At 41.8% G+C, this 21,829-nt stretch overlaps 1 long non-coding RNA gene across 15 annotated transcripts in view; it reads left to right on the top strand.

Annotated features, from left to right (window-relative positions):
- Positions 1-21,829, top strand: part of LOC103549867 (uncharacterized) — a 95,297-nt gene that overhangs the window by 11,530 nt on the left and 61,938 nt on the right. For 8 of the 15 annotated variants that reach the window (XR_011530389.1, XR_011530388.1, XR_011530384.1 and 5 more), the window contains 2 exons: positions 1,844-3,341; positions 6,251-15,157. This is a non-coding gene — a long non-coding RNA (uncharacterized lncRNA). Of the gene's footprint in view, positions 1-1,843; positions 3,342-6,250; positions 15,158-21,829 lie in introns of those variants that run through there. The other 7 variants (XR_011530393.1, XR_011530381.1, XR_011530390.1 and 4 more) reach the window with 4 other exon arrangements.

Raw genomic sequence — 21,829 nt, 5'->3', positions numbered from 1 at the left:
CCGTGGACCATACTTTGCCAACTCTTGGGCTAAAGCAAAGAGTCTCTAATCACTTTTAGTCCTGGTTCTTTTTGGTGTTTTACACAACGCTAAATCATTTTAAATCTTAGTTTCTATATTTGTAAAATGAGGGATAAAAGTAGTTGTACCGTTTCTTCCCAGGATTGTTGGCAGGACTAAGTGAGGTAGTGGATGTGAAAGTATTTGAAGAATGTGAAGTGCCATGCTGATGTAAGATATTGACTATCTTATTATTTGCGTTGGGAATGTGTTTGATTAGAAGTAGCGGAGAACTGGATTAACAGAGGCTTAAGCCGTAAAGACACTTATTGGTTACTTACGTAGATTTACAAATTCCCAGAATTGGTGCAGTGGCTCAAGGATGTGGTTCAAGACCTGGTATTTTCTCTCTACATTCTGCTAGTATCCTTGTGCTGGTGCTGCCTCCTTTCACAGTGCAAGATGGATGTCGTAACTCCAAAAGTCGTGTTCTTACATGACCGCATCCCAGAGAAGAAGGGGACAGGGAATAGAGAGAAAAGGCATCTCCTTCCAGCTCTCTCTTATTTTGTCAAGGAGGAAAATCTTTCCTAGCACTCCCCCAGCAGCCTTCCCTTCACATCTCATTGATCAGAACTGGTTCACATGCCCATCCTAGCCCAACACTGGCAAAGGGGAAGAGGATTGGTGTGCTTGGCTTATAGACCAGCATGAATCACCTTCTGGAATTGGGCACAATGCTGCCTGGACAGTCAGGAAGCAAGGAAGGAAGACGAGGGAGCAACTAATGATGTCTGCCACATTATTTTTCTTTCCTGTTATAAATTGTGTGACTGGCATCAGGTTGGGGGACTAGCTGGTGAGTTAATTCCCTAAGAGCACTCAGAGATGAATCCTCCAGGTGCCATACAAGCTATCCTCACAGGCACATACAGACGAAGATCATTGTAGTTAGCTGGCGTGGTGAGACTATGAGTGGAGACTGCATGAAGACAGAATCTCTGCGTTACCCTGCACTAACCTGAGAAGGAAGCAGAAAAAGGGAGAAACCTGAAGGTCATCTCCATATGGCTTCTGGAATGTACTAGACAGAACCAATTTAATCCGCATGTGCTATTAGGAAATGCCCCACAGTCTTTTTTTCTGAGGAATCTCTTCATTGTAAAACCCAGTACTAAAGGTACCTTTGTATGTGGGTCTCATTTTCAGAAAATTCAGATTAAAAATCTAGACTCTAAAAGTACAAATTATGAGTCAAAGATTCTAAAGTCTAAAATATTCTTTATTTTATATAAGAAAATACTTTGGTGCTCTTTAAATGATTTCATTGATGAAAATCAGATTTCCACATAATTTATATACGTGTGTGTGTGTCACACACACACCACCTATTACATTGCATTGAGCTAGGTAGACCTATAACTTGATTGAAAAATCATGAGTAAAATAATCCTTTAGCATAAAATTGTCACTTATGTGAACTAAATCAAATAGGATTTCAGGGTACCAGAGCAAATGACATTTCCCAGGGATTAAATGTCTACTTCAAAAAGAGAGTCTTACAGAAGTTATAAACTCTGTACATACAGGTCAAATCTCATGACAATTCAGAGATTACTACTTTGTGTGGGAGGTTCAACCAAAGGTTCCTCAAAACTATAAAACTCTAAGATTCTTTCATTCTATGAGTATCATTTGACCTTAAAGTTCCTTTCCTTTCGCAAATACTACAATTCTATGATTATAGTAGAAAGGTCTTTATAATCAAGTTCCAAGCTCATAACCTGCTGTCCCTACATTCACCTATCCATTTGTCTATTTGTTCGTTCGTTGTTTTTTTTAGCTCACACACACTCCCTGGTCTCATGGAATTTACGGCGTAGATGAGAAGATCAACATTAAAGTCTAGCTGATGATACTGATGAATGCATAACTATACACAGAGTAGTGCTCTGAAGAAAGGAATGCTGCACTACAAAAGGACACGATGAAAGAGCCCGACCTTGACTGGGGATCAGGGAAAGCTTCTTCGAGGAAGCAATCCTTGAGCTGAGAACCGATTTGTGAGTAGGAGTTAATTAGGTGAAAGAGGTAGAGTGGGATGGAAAGAGCATTCCTAACAGAGGTACGGTGTTTGTGTTTCCCTGTCTATCTATCCATCCATTTGTCTGTTCATCCATCCATCCATCCATCCATCCATCCTGTTTTACAAAACAGTATATTACCAAGTGATCATGGAGATGTAAATAGGTATAATTGTCTCTGTTTTCTAAGTCTGTAAGTCAATTTGGGGACACCAGAGAAGAATTCTTTTAAAAATTCCTCAGAAAATGTTAGGAGGTTATTTTAAGTCATAATAGACAAGAGGCAATTTCAGCCCTTACTCTTGCTCTTATTGGAAGGGGATTTGCCTGAGTGAACATCAAGAGGCCGCTCTCCCCTGGGTATCTACCTTGTTCTGCCTTTTTCCCTGTGGAGAAGGTGCAGAATGCAGAGGATAAGACCCATGTGCCAGCAGCGTAACGCTGCTTCCATGGGAACTGAAATTTGCAGTTAAAAATTGAAGCAAAATCCTCCATTAATAGAGGAATTTATCTGATTTTACAATGAGTCACGTTTTCCTAGTGCTTTTAGGATCAACCAGAAAGCAAAATTCAGTATTTTAAAAAAAGGGAATTAAATTGGTATCTGTTCTACATAAAGCGATTTCATCATCTCACTGTGATCTCCAAGAATATGGTTCCTCATATGAAAATCAGGGATAGTTTGCAGGCATGCTTTTAGTGATTAGCAAATTATTTATTTACAGTTGTTGTCAGATTAATGGTAAATGTTCCACTGAGTTCACAGAATCTTGGCATTGAATTTATACCTGGAATGAGCTTAGAGATCCAGTATAGCTCTCATTTTACACAAGAAGAAATCGAAAGCCAGATAGGTTAAGTGACTTTTTCAAGCGACTTAAAAATTTATGCCCCAACTCATTTCACAGGCTTTTGTGATAGCTGTGCAAGTAGGGTATAAGCTATTTAGGATCTTCTATCTCCTGGTTCAGTGTGGGGGACTCTGGAGTATGATTCTGCACTCAAATTCTTGCTATTTACTAGCCTTGTGACCTTGGAAAAATTGCTTAACTTCCCTAAGCTTCAGTTTTCTCATCTCTAAAAGGGGATAATAATTGTACCCACATCCCTGCATTGTTGTGAAGATTAGAATGCATGAGAAGAGGCAGGCCTGTAGTAAACACTCAGTAATTGCTTTGTGATGTTTCTTGCTTTGGCCAACAGAAAGAAGACGGAAGTGACCATATGCCAGTTCAGAGTGGGACTTCAAGAAGCATGGTAAGTTTCCTCTATTCTCTTGTGCTCCTCCACTCTGCCATGAGAAAACCATGTCCTGGGCAGTCAGTCATTCCAGAGAAAGGAGACAGATGGAAGAAATGTGAGCCCTTATGATTAATGTCACCATGAACATTCTAGTACAGGTCTTTTTGTGGGCATTTGCATTTACTTCTAAGTATATACCTAAGAGTGGAATTACATTAAAAGCAGCCAATGAGTTTTCCAAAGTGGTTGTACCATTTTACACTTTCACCAGCAATGTGTGAGAGTTCCAGTTACTCCGCATCCTCACCAACACTTGATATTGTCAGTCTTTAATTGCATCCATGTGTGTTGTTATTTCATTGTTGGTAGCCTACTGAGTTACGCTTGTTTCTTGCATGTTTGGAAACGTATTCTAATACTAGCTTCTAGGTCCTCTGTTTCATCCTCAAAGATGGCACACAAAAAGTTTGACTAAGCCCAGACCCAGACTTGTCACTCAGCCTTGCTTGTTGAGACTAACAGCTGGGAATTGGCCAGATCAAACACCACATACCCCAGAAACACCCAGCCAGTTCACTGGGTAGTTGGTGAACCTTCCAAGGGATCACACTGCTTTGATGCTCAAACTCCTCCTAAGTGACAAATGTCTGTGAGTGTGATGTAGAGCTATTGAAGATCTTTTCTGTACCTTCCGTGTATTTAATGAACAACAAAAATTCGTACTTTTTGGTGGACTAAAATCCCATTGTACTTGCGTAGCTCACAGAGGAGGAGCCTACTCACGATTTTGCCTAGGATGCCATGGTAGTAACTGCAGTGAGCTTTCCAAATCATCTTCCTCTCCATCTGTTCTCCTTTCTACTTTCTCTCCTTTTTCACTTCTTCCTTTCCCTTTTTGTCTCCTCTCTCTCCCTTTCTCCTCCTTCTCCTTGTTTTTCTCCGTTCATCAACTAAATGAGAGTTGAACAAAACATCTGGACACAAATTTGAAATCACCAGGAAAACTCAAGCCCCTGAAGCATCACGTGTTTGCCCCTGTCCCTTCTGAATTTAACATAGGCCTGATTTAATTCATATATAATTTTAACGTGTGTATTATGAAGAGTTCTATTTTCTCCTGTTATTGTTACTTCATGTAGTTATTTCTATATTCCTAGATAACCCTCATAATTGTGATTCCTAATGTCAGTATAATAGTCCATTGTATTAACACACCAGCCTGCTGAGCCATTGCATCCAGTAGCTACACAATATTCCAGCATGTGGATGTAGTACAATTTATCTAACTGGTCCTCTTTTATTGGACATTTGTGCCACTTCCAGTTTGGAGCATTAATAATAGTGCTATAGAAAATATTCTTTTGCATAAATCTTTATCTACATTTCTGCTTATTTCCTTAGAATTAATTTCTAGATGGAGAATTACAGGGTCAGAGGGTAATGAACCTTTTAAATGTTCTTTCAACACGTAATCCATAATGTTCCAGAAAGACCGGGTCAACTTTTTTACTAAAAGTAGTGTATGAGAATGCCTATTTCATTCATGGCAAATGAAGACTTAAGATTTCTGTTTTAATTATATAATTTTTAAATTTTTTTGAAATTACACAGAAATAGCTATCTGCTGCCCAAACCTCAGTCTTACAGAAGTGAATGATTATTTCTTTAAATGTTGGGATGAAGGCTAGATTATGTTTAGGGGTGTACCCTGTGCTTTGCAGGATTTTTAGGTGGTGGTAGATGCTGTTGAGGCAGGACTAGGGTATAGTCAGTGACAACAGGTAAGATTTCTCAATGTGTGTTCCTCAACAGCAGTCAATTGCTGGGTTCTTCTCCCTTCCTTCCTCCTGTCTTGGTGGTCATTAGTGCTGTTCTCCAAATCTTTCTGGCTCTCTGACTTCCAGGCACAGGGTAGGATTTCACTTCCTGGCCCCCTTGTAGTTGAGTGACTAGTGGTTGGCCATATGACTAGTTCTGGACAATAAGATGTGAGTGGAAGTGATGTGTGTCACCACCAGACCAAGCATGTAATTGCTGGTGTGAGATTGTGCAGAGCTTTCTCTCCTCTCCCACATGCCTGGCAATGTGTGAATTGGTGTCCACTTCCTCAGCCTGGGTCCTGGACTAAGGAGAGATGGAGCAGGCCCCCTCAGCCAAGCAGTGATGGAAATGTAGTGGAGTGAGAAAGATGCCTTTTTTGGCTTTGAGATTTTGATAGTGTTTATTACTACAGCATAAACTAGCATGTTCTGAATGTGATCCCTTCTCCTTTCTCACCTCCCAACATTTATGAGTAACTCCCCATATCCATTATATAGTCATAAGACCTTTGCCATGAGCCTAGTGGTTGGGAGTCAAGAGAAATAGATTTGAATCTCGTATGTTATGTAATTGACACAAAATGCTTAGATACAATTAACACTTAAGTTTTTAAAACCGTATTTGATGGCAAGTAAACAAAAAATAAATATATTTATTCAGGGAGGTTCAAGAACAAATAGACTGATGGTTACAGGGTGGAAGGGCAGTGGGAAGGGAAGAGATATTGATGACTGGCTTAGAGAGAGATGGAAGTCTGACCAGTTGGTACTGTAGATGTGTCCATCTAGTCTGTAGCTTTAAGCTTCCCAAAGTAGTACAAAAAGGCTAAGCCCCTTATTGCTCAAGAACCTGCCAAAAGAATTTGCTACTGTGTGCACAGATAGGCAGGGTGTATGTGTGCATATGTGTGAAATTGTGAAGAAACCACACGCCCAGTGGAAAATAATGCCCCCTTTTAAACAAGCTGAGCAGGTCTTGATACAAGGCAGTGTGGTCTTGCTCCTCTGTTTACAGAGGAAGCCTTTCATGCAGGCATGATAGATGGACGATTTAAACCATTGAGATCCTTTATGCTAACAGACCGTTTATCTTGGATTTTCCAGGTTTCCAGGTTGTCTTCAAGGAGTACACCATTGACTCTGAAATTAGCTGTTGTGTGGACAGATACGTTACAAGTCTCTAAATTACCAAGCTGCAGGATCTTGTCATTCCAATGCTTTAATGGACTCTAACACCATTTCAGCCCTCCCTTCTGCCCTGAGACCTTGTCACCTGGGCAATTTCAGGTTTCTTTTCCTTCCAGATGTCAGGGCCTCTCCTCCTCCTCCTTGCTTTTCTTTAGCATCAACATTTCCAACTACTATTTTCTAGTTATCTTTCTTTTTGTTTCTGTGATACATCCAAACCTTGGATTTTCCCTAAAGGGAAAAGTGGGTCTTCTGCCTAGGAGAAGTGGATGGCTTCCCAAGTTGTGCTCAAGGGCTCTTTCCTCAGTTTTCAGATTTTTTGGGAACTGAAAAATCTGGTTGCTGGATTGTGTGTATGTGTGTGTTCCCTATCATCACAGAAAAGAAAGAATATGTGTGATAGCATTCTCTTTTAAAGTCAGTTGAAATCTTGTATAGAGAATGTTTGAGAAGACATTCCCTGAAAGATGTTCCCTGAAGAGATGTTCCAGGGTGGCATCACCCAAGCAGATGTGAAAAGTACTTTCCTGGAGGCGCTCTGGGGTGAAAAGTTTTCTCCTTCCAGAATGCTTTCCTAGTAGCCTGTATCTCTAACAATTTATCATCTGTATCAGAGTCACCAGGGTGGTATTAACTATGCAGATTCCTGAGTTACACCCCAGAGCCACTGGGTTGGAGCCTTTGGGGGCTGGGAGCCAGGGATTGGCATTTTAACAGATACCCCAGTTTCCGAGCCACTGCCTCCTAGTAGAACTCCCACCAGCTCCAGAGCTTCTCCTATATGCCTCACCTGCAACAAAGCCGCAGACCCTTCTGTCTCGGAGACAGGGATGGGAGGGAGGGAAGATGGCTCCCTGCCTCTTCTCCAAAACTCTCTTGTGTGGCTGGGCCTAGTATCTGTGAGTGAGAAGGTCATGCAGGAAGGTCAGTGTACAAGGCTTAGGAAATACATAAGGAGTGAAACACTGAGATGTTTCCCTGACTTCTAGTCAGGGATTATGGAACAAGCACCATTTTGTTTTTTCACTCGCTAGTCCTCAAAATATTTTTTAAGGGGCCGGCCCGGTGGCGCAGCAGTTAAGTTCGTACATTCCACTTCTTGGTGGCCTGGCGTTTGCTGGTTCGGATCCTGGGTGCGGCCGTGGCACCGCTTGGCATGCCATGCTGTGGTAGGCGTCCCACATATAAAGTAGAGGAAGATGGGCACGGATGTTAGCTCAGGGCCAGTCTTCCACAGCACAAAGAGGAGGATTGGCAGCAGATGTTAGCTCAGGGCCAGGCTTCCTCAGCAAAAGGAGGAGGACTGGCAGTAGTTAGCTCAGGGCTAATCTTCCTCAAAGAAAAAAAAATATTTTTTAAGTGCTCAACATGTGCCAAGCACCATTCTAGGTGCATTCCACCATTTGCATCCCTCATCTTTTTGTCAGATATGAAAAATGAAGCTGAGATTTAAGTCCCAAATCATCCCCAAATAGGTAGCACCAGCAAAATAATTAGAATTAAGACAATTCTCTCCCTTTCTCTGAGTATGTGTGTGGTACCTTTGTGTCATACACATATGTATGTGGGTTAGGGACTTTAGTGTGTGTTTTCAAACATACGTGTATAATTCATTCAGTTTATTACTTTACTCATGCTTTTGTTTATTTATTCAGTAAACATTCACCCATTCATTAATTCAACTAATATGTATTGTAGGCCTGCTGTGGACCAGTCTAGGAACTAGGGATACAGTGATGAAAGAGGCAAAGTTCTTGCCCTCATGGAGCTTTTGTTTCAGTAGACAGTGCTCTTATATGTGTATTAAATAAAGAAATACTATTTTGCAATTTATGTTTCTAGCAGAGATAGGCAAGCCAGCACTGGTGCTCTAGTGGTTAAGATTTTGTGCTCTCACCACCACAGCCCCTGTTCATCTCTTGGTTAGGGAACTACATCACCTGATTGTCGGTTGTGATGCTGTGGCAGCTGCATGTTACTGTGATTCTGAAAGCTATGCCACTGGTATTTCAAATACCAGCAGGGTCACTCATGGTAGATAGGTTTCAGCGGAGCTTCCAGACCAAGACAGATTAGGAGAAAGGACCTGGCCACCCACTTCCGAAAAAATTGGCCATGGAAGCCCTGTGAAAAGCAGTGAAGCATTGTCTGATACAGCTCCAGAAGGTGAGAGGATGGTGCAGAAAGACTGGGCAGGGTTCGGCTCTGGGGTACACAGGGTCACTGGGAGTCGGAATGGACTCCTCAGCGCTGAGGAAAAGAGACTGGCAATTCAACAGAATGCAGATCAGGGCACAGGAGCCCTGCCCTTTTCTTTCCTCTTCCTGGCTTTACAAATGTTCTTTTCAGCAAAGGTGCCTTCCCAGACATTTCATCACATGTTTGAAATATTTATACACATAACTGGGGAAAATGAATTAAAAGTGTGAACTCGACATGGCACGTAAGTCAAAATAGGAAGCTAAGTTATTCAGCTGTGACTTTTGACTGGTTCCCATTAGGAAACCCCTTTCAAGAAAAACCTTCACGGAGCAACACACTTCAAAGAGGTTCCCGGCAATGCTGTGTTTAAAACGTGTTAATGGGACCTAATTGCAAACAGCTGCCCAGTTTAACCACTGTTTGGGTTGGCGCTTGCCCACTCTAGATCTAGGTCATTTTTTTTGTTACATTATGTTCATATTGGGATCTTAATATATTTGTTATAATCTCAGAATGTGTCACCATCCAAAGGATTGTGTGATAAATAAAAACATGGAGACAACATATTTGTCAAACCCTGAGGTCACTGCCAAGTACAAAAGTGTTTGAGAGCAGATGCCCTATTTGATACTTGGTGTGGGGTCATGGTACCTCGCTTAAACATATGGGAAAATATCCAACGACAACAAAAAAAATCTGTGGTATTTGCTGGTATGAGTGGAAACATTGAATGATGTTTTATTGTCTATTCTCCACTTAACTATTGAATTTTAATGTCATGTACTGTAGAAAGAAGGAGGAAAAATAAATAAATATATATTAGTTTATTAGGTGAAATTGCTATTGGATCTAGTTTTATAGAATATTGATGTTTCTCAAGAAGCAATTATGAGAGCAACTTATTTGTTAAATGTGAAGGGGTCGTTTTCAAAATATTTAACAAGTAGTAAGGCATGAACACTGAACAGGTGGAAGGAGCACTGGCCATAGTAACTGGCATGGCCATACTCATGCATACTTGTATAGCGACCAAAGGGTTCAGTATCCGGCAAGTTCTCAGTGAGGCTGCCTGGAATGTGATCCTGCTGGGATTCAGTATAGAATGTGCACCTCAAAGTTATCTCACCCTAGGCGGGAGAGAGCTGGGGTATTTATACCCATTCCCATCCCACATTGGTTGAAGGCTGCTTCCTGGGCATTAATTTTCCAGCACTTTTGTCCTGCCATTCAAGTGGCAAAGTGGGCTCTGGAGGACTGAGGATGCCCATATGCAAAGGAATGCTGGTGCTGGCAATTGGAAGTCAGGCTGCTGAGGATTGAAATGGTATGTACCCAGGAGTATGGGTGGGGCATGAGCGGCACCTGCTATGGTGGTAGGGGGGCATTTGAGGATGTTGGTAGAACTGAAATAGGGATCATGAAATATTTCTGTCTCTGCATTGGGTACATCAGTAGCAATAGCCTCCCTGAGATTGTTTGAAACAAATTGGCCCTCAGAATATGAGTTATAAGTTAAATGGGATTGAGGGGGTGGAGTGTATAATAAAAATGATGATGACGAGAATAAGATCGTTAATATTTATGTGTTCTCACTATGTGATAGGCATTGCTTCCCCATTTTCCAGATGAGGAAACTGAGGATTAGTGATGTTGAATAACTTGCTCAAGGACACACAGGTGGAATGGTAGAGACAGGATTTGAATTCTGGTCTTTCTGACTCCGTATCACAAACTCCTGAAAGTGTGAATGGTTTAACACAAATCCTTCCTTTTCTCTTTCCTTCCTTCCCTCCCTTCCTTTCTTCCTTCTTTTCCCTTTCAACACATATTTGAGTACTTACTATGTGCCAGACACTGTTTTAAGCACCACACAGCAAAGAAACAATTTTGGTCTTTTTTGATCCAAAGAGTATCCCCATCCTTCCCTTAAAAAACATTTTCCCAGGCCTGCCCTGTGGCCGACCGGTTAAGTTCATGCACTCCGCTTTGGTGGCCCAGGACTTCATGGGTTTGGATCCTGGGCGCAAACATGGCATCACTCATCAAGCCATGCTGAGGCAGCATCCCACATAGCACAACCAGAAGGACCTACAACTGGAATATACAACTATGTACTGCGGGGCTTTGGGGAGAAGGAGAAAAAGGAAAAACAAAGCAGATTGGCAACAGATGTTAGCTCAGGCATTAATCTTTAAAAAAAAAACAAACCATTTTCCCTTCCCAAGGCCCTCCCCTAACTTTTGTGGGGCCCTGGCAAGTGTAAAATTGGAGGCTCATATACCACGTCTAAATATTTGAAAGTTATAAATCAAGCTGACAAACAAATAAAATATGTTCCATCCTCATGCTTTGACAAATATAGCTGCACAGAGGGCAGGTTTGAATTAAGAATTTGTGGACTCCTGGAGTGCCATGCAGAGTGTGGTGGCTCAGGGAGTGTGGACTCCTGGCCACAGCCTGCTGCCTGTCCCCTTCTCTGGCAGTCCCACATGAGGGGGCTGTGCACGCACCTGTATCTGCACATCCACACTCCATCCCTGCCAACAGCCACCCCATGGTCGCTTCTTGGGCTTAGCTGCCTACTGAAAGTGTGGCCTGCCCTTGAGAGAACTGGCCTGGGGAAGGCTGCAGAAGTGGGCTTGGATCACTCCTGCAGGGAATTCCAGGGTCTCTGGTACCCAACGCATGGTCTGGAAGAGGAAATACAGGCTCCAAGTGGGCACATCTCCATGGGCTCACATCCTTTTCTCCCAGTGGAAAGGGGCACAGCCAGTGGAGGACCAGAAGTGCGGCGCCCAGGAGGCCCCTGTTTCCTGGGCTTAGGCGCAGTACTGCTCCTCCCTGTTCTAGTCTCTCTGCTGAAGCTTACTTTTGCACATGGATTTTTTTTTTTTTTTTTGAGATTTGGCCCTCTGAAGATTTTTTTAAAAGGAAAATGTGGAATTAAAACACTCCACTTCTTGACCAGAGGGAGGGTCAGTTGAGGTGGACAGATGGTAGATGTTACAGGAAGAGGAAGAGTCAGATTGTGGAGAAAGATCCACTGGCCTGGGAAGACTTCTCCAGTCTACAGAGAGGGAAAGATATGCTCCCAGGTGCTCTCTCTTGAAATCTTCATGGGCTCATCCCAGACTTCTGGAAATGGATGAGATTTCAGCAGTATCAGCTCTTCAGCCTATTCACTTCTCTAGCCATGCCAACCCAGAGTTCTGGATACACTCCTGAAACATGCGCATACTCAATGCTTGCCTTTACTGTGTCAGATTATCCTGGGAGAGTCAGATAGAAGAATATTTGACCCAAACAGCACATGTTCATGCCAGTGGTGTTCCCCTCTCTCCCTTAGGGAAGATAGATGGTTTAATATTTACTAGAACTGGGACTAGACACACACTGACATATTCAGTGGGTGATAATGATCTTTATTAATGCAGTTGGTACTAATTGCATGTCTATATAATGTTTTTGCTTCCCCTTCAGGTGGTTATTGTCTCCTGGGCACAGGTAACTGCCAGCAGTTAGGGAGTCACTAGTAGATCTAGGATGGCATTAGCTTATTTGATATGCTGACGTCAGGGTAGTGGCTCGCAGGACACTGCGATGGGGAAGATTCTGTAGTCGCACCCAGGCTTGTTGAGCAAGAGTGCTACGTGGGCCAGGAGTACACCTGGCTGATGACTTACCAGGGGGTTGCTCCGGAGGGGACTGCCTAGGATGAAGATCAAATGGGAAACATGGGCAGACCTCAGGGGCATGTGAGTCCTGTGAGGACCTGAACTTTTCCCCCAGGGACCATCTTGGAGAGGAATGGGAAATGGAGAGGAGGAAAACGGCAGGACTGAATTACCTAGGAACTTTAAATTATTGGATTGGATGACATTTAATTTTCTGACTCTACATAGTAAGATGGAAGGCTCAGGAGAAAGATTAGACCAATTATTGAAAATAATGAAGTTACATTTTCTTTGTGTAACTTAAATGTAGGGTAATTTTGAACTTTCTAAAATTGTCTTTGCCCTGTGTCTCTTCGCCCACGCCTCATGCATGAGTGCACACGTGCACGCACACACACGCGCACACACGAATGACACTTCTATAAGTTTGTCCCTGCCACCACCTCCTTGCAAGAATCTACACTTACAAAAGCATTAGGGAGGAATGTAGACTTCACAGGGGATTGAAGAAGAGTTGAATGAGGTTTCACTGTACACCCTGTGGCAAACAGGTTCATAATCCCCCTTCAATACTGTTTGTCATCATCTCTAAGATGCACTTTTTCCTATTTGAATATTTGATATCTCTGAACCAGAATCTGTCTCACTGTGGTGGTGTGTTATAGTCTAATTTTCAGAAATTTCATAGCAACACATAAAATAATGATGTGTCTTACACTGGCACCTTCCCATATTGGATAACATCCTTGTGGCCTTGTGCTTTGCTGTTCTTCCTCAACTGTGACCAGAGGCTTACCCACAGAGGCAGTTGAGTAGAGTGGTTCAAAGCACAGATTCTAGAGGCAGACAGTTGCTCACTAGCCCCACCATTCGTGAGCCAAGTGACCTTGGGCAAGTTACTGAGCCACTCTGGGCCTTTCTTCCCCATCTGTGAAATGGAGATATTACTAACAACTTCATAGGATTGTTGTAAGAGTTAAATGAGTTGATACACATAAAGAGATTGGAACAGTGCCAGGAGAGGGAAGCACTGGATAAGTAGTTAGTCTTGTAGTTTTTCCCTCTGTGGTCTCCTCCTACACAGGCCCAGCCTCCTGCTGCCTATTGCTTTTCCTTCCCTCCTTATTTTATGAATAGTAGTTCAGTCACTACTGTTTGCTCTTTGAACAACTCTTGAGATCTTGCCTCTCCCCCCCAAGTGGCTTCCCTAAATATTTCCTCCAAACAAATCTGTTCTCTCTTTAGAGGAATTCTGAGAGAGAAAAATTGCTGTATGGTAACATATTTTTATCCTTATTTCTGAGGCATCTGTGGTGGATGAAAGAGACAGTGAGGTATGAGCCTGACTGGAGTGGAGGAGGTTTGTGGGGAACATTAAGGGATAGGATGGGAAAAATAGGTTGGGCCAGATGGCCATGTGAAGGATTCATAGGATATTTCTTTAATATGTCTCCTTGTAGCCTTTGTGTTTGATAGCAGCCTTCCATGCTGTGGATGCCCAGTCACACTGGCCAGCCCATATAGGGTGGAGAGGGCTTTCTCACTCTCCTCAAATCACTCTGTAGGGCAGCAGCTGCTTCTTCCCACATCTAAGGCTGACCCTAGGAGACGAGTTAGTGGATGTGAACTGAGAGACTAATTTGGGCTTAGGTGAAAGGTGGAAATTCAGGAACAAAATTTCAGATATAGGGGTCTTAGAGAAAGATAGATAAAAACAAAGAGACACCCTAACACATCTTGGTCCGAGGTGTGTCCCAGGCCTGCATGCCCTTGTAAGATTTTCCAGACCCTTGGAGCTGGAGTTTGAACGACTGCAGCCCTGGTTTTTTCTTCAGTGAGGCTGGACAAAATGACCAACTTCTAGTCAATGGAAAATTTCTGCTGTGTGGGGTTAGCGCTTCCAGCTCCAGCAATCAAACATACTAAACATAGAGTGTGTCTTGGCACAGAGTGACCAGTACCCCCAACTGGTCAGTACTCCACCCTGTTAGTTCATTTTGCTGGTGACCTTGTCTACGAGAGCAAATAGCTTTCTAGCTGGTCACCTCTGGAACAAAGTGAGAGTTTTTGAATGGAGATTAAAAAAATATTTTTTGGATTTGTTTTGGGTTTAATGAGTCAATGCTTTATTTTACTGTGAGTGTTTATAACTAAACCTAAATGTACGTAAGGGTCTTGAACCACCCCCCACAGCTATTTCCTATTTGTTCCCAGAAAAATTCCAATGCCAGATTTTGTCATAGCAACCAGAGGTAAATATCAAGATAGTAATAAAGAGAAAACTGGGGAAAGGGTTTCCCTCCAATGTGGCTTGAGTTTCTGTAGGGCATCCACCGTCTGTGCGAAGCCCTGAAAGGTGGGAGTTGGCCCCACGGCTCCTTTGGGGATCTAGTGGAGGCCGGTTCTGCTGACTTCAGGACCCATCAGGAAATACATCACTCGGTTGGCCAGCCAGGTGCAGAAGGACTGGCTGCCTCGCTCCTCAGGCTTTGCACCTGTTGTGTGTTGAGCTTTATTTTTGTATGCCAAGTTCTCAAAATTAAATGTATTGAATTATTATTATCCCATCATGCTTTTCCTCTGAGGACTTCCATAAACAAGCCTGTTGTTTATTTCCTAAATTGTTCCCTCAAATGCTCTTTGGAAGAAGGCAGGGTATATATGAGTGAGCAAAGAAAACAACAAAACACGCAAGTCTTCAGATACCTGCCACAGTGTCCCGCATGCTGTTCCTTTCCTCTTTGTCCTCCTTGTCATGGGGATGCTATGAGGTCAGACTCCTTACCCATAGGTAAAATCATCTCTAGTTTCTCTACAGTCCAGCCTTCTTGCTGAAAGCAGTTTTGAGTTTTGAAACAGTTGTTTCAGGCATTGGTTCTGAGTAGGGGTATGTTGGTAAATGTTTAACAACTGGCTTTCAGAAATAAAATTGCCTTGATTTGTAGAATGCACTGATGTCAGTGGTGTAAATACTCCCATAATGGCCAATTTCAAACTACCAAAGTGACCTTATGAATGTGAACCGGAAAGAGATGTACACAGTTGACTCTGGGGAGCTGATGGGAGCTGGCTGCACTATACCACTGATCCTATGGACTAGGCCAGGGGTTCTCAACCTCGGTACTGCTGACACCTTCAGCTGGATAATTCTTTGTTGGTGGTGGCGTCTTGTGCATTGTAGGATTCTTAGCAGCATCTCTGCTGGTCATCTAATACTCTTAGCAGCATTAGATGCTAAGAGCATACCCCCTATCCCCCGAGTTGTGACAAAAATGTTTCCAGACATTGCCAGATGTACCCTGAGCAGCAAAATCAACCCCTAGTTCTGGACCATTCTCTATAGACATTGTTTAGAAGGCCCATTCAACAGACTGTAGGCCTTTACCAAGTGTTCTCCATGAACCACCCTTAACTTGCACCTAAAAATGTGCTCTCTTAGCATTTTGGAAGTGGTATTTAAAAACTCAGAGTATACTTCCTTGAGGAGTCTTGGGAAGAGTGATGTCATAAAGAATCAAGGTACCAAGACAAAGCATGGCCACTGAGGAGAATCAAGGTAATTCCATGGACTGGACTCAAGAACAGAATAGATTGTGATGGACTGTAGAGGTCCCCTACTACAGTCTTGTCTTTGTATGCATGAGAAATGGGACTCAGAGGCAGGGAGTGACTTGTCCAAGGGCACAGAGCAGGCTATAGATGTGCTTGGGAGAGTCAGAGAGGTGATATGGTAAATGCAATGAAATGCCTCTGTGATATACTGGGAATTGGGGCCAACTCCACTTTGTAGCCATGAGTATTTTGTAGGCTTTACAATGTTGGGTTTCGATGGCCATATTTTGACACCTTCCTGTCCCTAACCTCCTGCCATCTGCCCCTGGAAATATCTGCTCATGAAAACCACATTATAATGAGGGACTTCTGTGTCAGATGGAATTATTCCATCAGCTTCAGGAGTGAGTCGTTTGTTCAAATGTTCTATTCAAGAGGGTCAAGCTGCTTGTCATTAAAAAACAAATGTTGAAGATTGTTATTGGTTCCTCTCTCCTTCCTCCCACATCTGCTCTGAGCCTTCTCACTGATGAGGTATCTCAGGCCATTCCCATAATGAATTAAGAATAGGACTTATAGAAGAAACTGACTTTTTAGTAGAAAACTTAAGACCAAAATACTAACGCGAGAAGAACTAAGAAATCCCTTCCTAGTTTGCATTGAAAACGTGTTTTCAATGCAGGGAGATGCCCAATCAGAAAGGAAATATTAGGGAGGGATTATTTTCATCAGCAGAGTTCCTTGGCTTTGGAAGTTCCAGCTTAATTAGGGCGATCACATACTAGTAAGTCAATATACTTCAAATGCCAATAAATTCGGCTTAACGAGGAGAGCAAGACTGCTTTCATTAGGGGATTGAATAAAAGTGAAAGGAGTGCTTTGAATTATGGATCTTTAGAGACACATCAACATTTGAAAAGAATTAAGATTTGATGATTTTCTGTGGAATAATTTGTCACCTCACTCCAGATTAGTTTTTTTACAATAAGTACTGGCTCTTGAGAATATCTCCCATAAATAAAGTTTATTGTCATTACCTCATGCATCTCACATTGTCCTTTGTCACACCCCCACCGGGTTCACAGTGATCATGCAGACCAAGCCTGTGGTCCTTGTCCATTTCCTTGCACCAGTCCTTCAAGGCTCTCTGAGCAATATAGGCCAGTTGGACTTTTGCTTTCTTTTCCCAGAGGACAGTTCAGCCTCAGCGTCTTAATCTAAAGGGGTCAATAATACAGAGTGTCTGATGTGGATAAGAGGAGGAGGTATTTTGGGTTGTGGAGAACATTTGATGTAACTCTGATGCTCAGGCCACACAGCCCCAAAAGGAAAGGCCTCCTGGGTGATGGGAAAACTTTTCTTTCTTTGATATGGATTTTGAAGTGATCTAATCTTGTTACTTTTTTATGAGGAAGCTCTCTACACAGCAACTAATGACTTTTTTAAGCAGTTAATACTTTACTGTATAATCTTTGGGAAATGTTTTATGCGTAGCTTGTCACGAACTGTTCAATAGGCTGCTTATACATCTTGCCAAATGACTGTCCAGAGGAGCATGCCAATATACAGTCTTCCCTGCTGTACAGGAGCACCTTGATTATTGCAATTAAAAAAGTCAATACGTTGGGAAATAATATGTCATTGTTATTTTTATTAGAATTTATACAACTCTAATGAGGCTGATTATAATTTTGCATGTCGAGTTTTTTTATTGACTTTATTTTTTTAGAGCAGTTTTAGATTTACAACAAAATCGAGGGTAGGATACAGAAATTTCGCATATACCCCCTCTCCCAACACATGCTTAGACTCCCCCATTATCAACATCCCCCACCAGAGTGGTATATTTGTTACAACTGGTGGACCTACGTTGATACAGCATCAATGCTCAAAATCCATACTTTCCATTACTATTCACCCTTAGTGTCGTACCTTCTATAGATTTGGACAAATGTGTAACAATACATTATCCATCATTAGTGTATCATACAAAGTATCTTCTCTGCCCTAAAAATCCTCTATGCTGGCCTATTCATCTGTCCCTCCCCATCTCAGCCCCTGACAACCACTATTCCTTTATGATTTTTTTCTCAAAGTGGAAAAGGGAGCAACAAATTTTAGTTCTAACGAAAGGTCCTATTGACCTTCATAAGCCCTAGGAATGAGGGGGGCAAAATTGGGAGAAAATAGAGCAAAGAATTTGATCTATAGCATTTGCCCTTGAGCTGACCTTGAACCTTCCAGACCTTCACCCTGCACTCTTGCAACATTGCCCACACTACAAGACTAGCACCAAGAGAGGTCAAGACATGAGTAGTACTGGTCTTTCAAAACAGCAGATTCCAAATAGCTGTCTTTCTAGACTATTCCTTCTGAAGTTTTGTTTGTGCCAACTACTTGTCTCTGTCATATGATCCTTCCTGGCTCTGTAACACAGATGTGAAAAGTGAAGAGAGCATGCCATTGAATTTTGTTTCTGAAAGTGGAAAAATATACAATTAACTTTGGAACTTTTAAAGCGTTAATATTATTCCCCATATGTATCCATACCCATATGTAGAAATAAATCTAGAGGGTGTTGTATACATGTACATTACTTTTTGGTATAAAATGGTTAAGCCTGATGGGCTGTTTCAGGCTGGGTTTTGGGGCTTGGCTTGACACATGGGCCAGGATCCGGTCATTAGATTGTAGACTGAGCACCCTGATTTAGTCTGTTTATTGAAGGTGCTCAGGTGTTGGGGAAGCCACTCACTCCATCCACACTCATAAGCCTATTTTATTCATCAGAACAACTTACTGAACTGTGAGCCCCTTGGCGACAGGACTCATAGCTTATTTTGTATCCTCAGTGCTTAGCATAGTGCCAGGCATGTAAAAGCTTCTCTTTTAAAAAAGTATTTTAAGCTTTATTGAAGTATAAATGATGTAGAGTCAACTGCACATTTTTAAAGTTTTCCATTTGATGCGTTTTGATATATGTGAACACCCATGAAACCATCACCACAATCAAGATAATGAACGTATCCTACACCCGCAAAGTTTCCTTGTGTTCCTTTACAATCTTTCCCTCCTTCCTCCCCCCATACCCAGACAGCCGTGTTTCTGCTTTCTGTCACTATAGATTAGTTTGCATTTTCTAGAATTTTGTATAAGTGGAATCATACAACATGTAGTCTATTTTTTTTTTTTGGTCTTGCTGTTTTCACTCAGCATAGTTATTTTGAGATTCATTGATGTAATTCCATATATTAATAATTTGTTACTTTTCATTGCTGAATAGTTTTCCATTGTATGAGTCATAATAGGTAATTAATAAATGTTTGTGGCATTACATTGACTTGACAATTAAGTTTTAGAACTATAATGGGGGGAAGAGTGGATAATGGGGTTACCACTCTATTTCCATTGAGTAGGTCCACTTAGGAAGTCAAAATAGAAATCAGGAGGTGAATTGGCATGGTAGTGACTTTTGTTGTCATCCAATATCTGTTCTTCTTTCACAGTAATAGACTACTTGATTTTGGGCTGAGCACAGAATTGTAGGGAATAAAGACTACATTTCCCAGCCTTCTGTGCAGCTAAGTGTGGCCATGTGACAAAGTTGTGGCCAATATAATATAAACAGAAGGGGTGTGTGAAACTTTAAAAATGTCTCCTTAAAGGAAGGGGGATTTCTTTCTCCTCTTCTTCCTCCTTCCTGTTGTCTGAAATGTCATAATGTCTGGAGCTCTAGCAGCCACTTTGGACCAGAAGGGACCTTGAGGATGGAAGCCCCTCATGGCAGAGCAAGAAGATAGAAGTCTGGATCCCTGAAATCACAGAGTGCTGTGCCAGCCCTGGATTACCTACCTCCAGATTTCACAACTGTGAGAGAGGAGTAAACTTTGATCTTGTTTAAGCTTTTTAAAAGCCTCTTTTGTGTTTTTCTGTTTCTTGAGGCCAAAACAATCCTGACTAATACAATTAGTAAGGACAGAGTTAGAACAAGAGGGAGTTTGATGTTTCTGAAAGGTCGTTTACATCATGCTAATGTGTCCATCTTCACTCTAAGGATGTTTCTGAATAGAAACCTGGCATCAGCTGTTGGAATCTCTTTTGGTGAGTTTTGGAAAAACACTAACAAATCATTGTTAACAATTCTCCTTTTCCCAACTATGCTATTTGCTTCCGTCTATTTGTATCCATCACTAACATTTTTGACTTCTCAAAATTATAGCTTATTTTACATTTATTTACTTTTAACTTGGTGGCTTTCTGGTGGGATATGGGGTTAGCCTAATCTCATTAAATTTTTTTACAAATCATAGTTATGGTGGCTTATTTGGAAATGCTTTCTGTAGAAGTCTAGTCTCATTTATCATGTATGAATTCTTGTTATGTTTAATTCTTAGTGATGGTTTGGCTTGTGATTCTCTTTTCTTTTTATTAGAAATATTTCAAACATACAGAAAAGAACGTATGTCCAGATGTCATTTACCTGGCAAACACGACACTGTAGAACAGTAGCTGTCAGCTTTATTGATTGATTTAGCAGTGGAACCCTTTTTTCAAATGGCATTGTTTGGGGCAAACCCCATGGCCGAGTGATTAAGTTCTCGTGATCTGCTACGGCAGCCCAGGGTTTTCACTGGTTTGGATCCTGGGTGCAGACATGGCACCACTCATCAGGCCGTTGAGGTGGCGTCCCACATGCCACAACTAGAAGGACCCAAAACTAAAATATGCAACTATGTACTAGGGGGATTTAGGGAGAAAAAGCAGAAAGAAAAAAAAAAAGAAAGAAAAAAAGAAAAAAGAAGATTGGCAACAGTTGTTAGCTCAGGTGCCAATCTTAAAAAAAAAAAAAAGGCACTATTTGCAGAACCCCATTATATAAAACATATATTGGAGCTTCTCTGGTTAAAGTGGAAGTGGAGAGCTTGGAGCCTGACTGGATAATCCTTCTGCCTGCCCATCCCCGCCTCTCACCATGGAGGTCACTGAGATGCGCTCCCAAAGCATGAAGGCCCTGTGAATGTAGCCAAAACCCACAGATTTAGAAGATGTTCAAGATCTAGAAAGCAAGCTAAACCCTATTCTCTGATCAACCAAAATAGATATCACAATGCCCAGATGTTCAAGCCCATACATTTAGTTCATAAGGGAGCCTGTAAGACTCTCATTCAAATCTCTGAACTCTTATTCTAGCCACAGTTCTAGCAAGCTTTGTAATCTGGTTTCCCAGTCACAGAGGAATAGAACAACAGCTCAGGGGGCAAGATGGTCAGACACAGCCAGACATGACTGCTGGCAGATAGACCAATGGGGAGGAGGCAAGGATGTTGAAAAAAGACAAACGCAAGGCATCAAAAACCACCTCCTGAGGTCATTTAGGGTAAATGTAGTCTTCCCACTGTATTCCAGTGGGTCAAGAAGGCATGACTTTATATATTTATATATGCATGTCTGTGTATTTGTATATACTTAGTGGGAGTGGGTGCATAGTAGTATATAGTATGCACATATATGTGTGTATATGTATATGGGTGTGTGTGTATATGTATATACATATATATATATATATGCAGTATTTTGCTGACTGTTTATGATGACCCTGAGAGGAAAAGCCACACTTATCTTTTATATTTTACATTTTGTTTTATAGTAATAACAATAATACTTATTGGAATGATTATTCTGTTCTCAGCTACTGTTCCAAGTGTTTTATGTAGTTAACTTATTTAACTCTCACCGTTACTTTATGAACTAGGGACTATCCCCAGAGACACAGAGAAGTTAAATGCCTTGCCCAATGTCACACAGTGAGCATGGGGTAGAGCTGGGATTCAAAGCCAGGCATCCTGACTCTAGGCCCAGGCTCTTAACATAGACCATATCTGAGGAGAATTCCCAATATTTAAACAATAAAGCGCAAACATCTTGTAACCAGCAAGTTTTTCAGTTGTCTGGAAAACTCACTTATTCAATAAGTGGAAAACTCACTTGTCTTCCAATAATCCTGGGTAAATGAAAGAACAAATTGAATTGAGACTGGAACCTAGGTCCCCTAATGTCATATCTAAAG

This window comes from Equus przewalskii, chromosome 20 (genome assembly GCF_037783145.1).
Source record: "Equus przewalskii isolate Varuska chromosome 20, EquPr2, whole genome shotgun sequence".
In the NCBI taxonomy this organism is placed as follows: domain Eukaryota; kingdom Metazoa; phylum Chordata; class Mammalia; order Perissodactyla; family Equidae; genus Equus; species Equus przewalskii.
This window is presented reverse-complemented; position numbering and strand designations above follow the sequence as displayed.